This window comes from Entelurus aequoreus, linkage group LG03, assembly GCF_033978785.1.
Source record: "Entelurus aequoreus isolate RoL-2023_Sb linkage group LG03, RoL_Eaeq_v1.1, whole genome shotgun sequence".
NCBI lineage: Eukaryota > Metazoa > Chordata > Actinopteri > Syngnathiformes > Syngnathidae > Entelurus > Entelurus aequoreus.
The window spans coordinates 88,833,369-88,834,987 of NC_084733.1; positions in this window are offsets into that span (position 1 = coordinate 88,833,369).

Here is a 1,619-nt window from a genome sequence, read left to right on the forward strand (position 1 = left end):
TGGCCCCTCAGTCTAAGTATTTGAGGGTCCCAAATAAGACAAGTAGTTTCAGGTTAAGGCAGCAGTAGGTTGGCGGTGCGTTCAAGGACCCCCGGCACAGTGGGAGTGTTGTGTCCCCTCCCCTCCTCTTCCGACGCCGAACCAGAACCATTCACATTGGGCCCCCAGACACATTTTTTTCCTCTCAATGTGGCCCCCGAGTCTAAGTATTTGAGGGTCCCAAATAAGACAAGTAGTTTCATGTAAAGGCAGCAGTAGGTTGGTGGTGCGTTCAAGGACCCCCGGCACAGTGGGAGTGTTGTGTCCCCTCCCCTCCTCTTCCGACGCCGAACCAGAACCATTCACATTGGGCCCCCAGAAACATTTTTTTTTCTCTCAATGTGGCCCCCGAGTCTAAGTATTTGAGGGTCCCAAATAAGACAAGTAGTTTCATGTAAAGGCAGCAGTAGGTTGGCGGTGCGTTCAAGGACCCCCGGCACAGTGGGAGTGTTGTGTCCCCTCCCCTCCTCTTCCGACGCCGAACCAGAACCATTCACATTGGGCCCCCAGACACATTTTTTCTCTCAATGTGGCCCCTGAGTCTTAGTATTTTTTGAGGGTCCCAAATAAGACAAGTAGTTTCAGGTAAAGGCAGCAGTAGGTTGGCGGTGCGTTCAAGGACCCCCGGCACAGTGGGAGTGTTGTGTCCCCTCCCCTCCTCTTCCGACGCCGAACCAGCACCATTCACATTGGGCCCCCAGAAACATTTTTTTTTCTCTCAATGTGGCCCCTCAGTCTAAGTATATGAGGGTCCCAATAGTTTCAGGTAAAGGCATGGTGGTGCGTTCAAGGACCATTGGACAGTAGGAAGAGGCGCGGTGGGAGTGTTGTGTCCCCTCCCCTCCTCTTCCGACGCCGAACCAGCACATTCACATAGGGCCCCCGGAAAAAAAATGTTTCTCTCAATGTGGCCCCCGAGTCTAAGTATTTGAGGGTCCCAAATAAGACAAGTAGTTTCAGGTAAAGGCAGCAGTAGGTTGGTGGTGCGTTCAAGGACCCCCGGCACAGTGAGAGTGTTGTGTCCCCTCCCCTCCTCTTCCGAAGCCGAACCAGAACCATTCACATTGGGCCCCCGGACACATTTTTTTCCTCTCAATGTGGCCCCCGAGTCTAAGTATTTGAGGGTCCCAAATAAGACAAGTAGTTTCAGGTAAAGGCAGCAGTAGGTTGGTGGTGCGTTCAAGGACCCCCGGCACAATGGGAGTGTTGTGTCCCCTCCCCTCCTCTTCCGACGCCGAACCAGAACCATTCACATTGGGCCCCCAGACACATTTTTTTCTCTCAATGTGGCCCCTGAGTCTTAGTATTTTTTGAGGGTCCCAAATAAGACAAGTAGTTTCAGGTAAAGGCAGCAGTATGTTGGCGGTGCGTTCAAGGACCCCCGGCACAATGGGAGTGTTGTGTCCCCTCCCCTCCTCTTCCGACGCCGAACCAGCACCATTCACATTGGGCCCCCGGAAACATTTTTTTTCTCTCAATGTGGCCCCCGAGTGTAAGTATTTGAGGGTCCCAATAAAGACAAGTAGTTTCATGTAAAGGTAGCAGTAGGTTGGTGGTGCGTTCAAGGACCACTGGAGAGC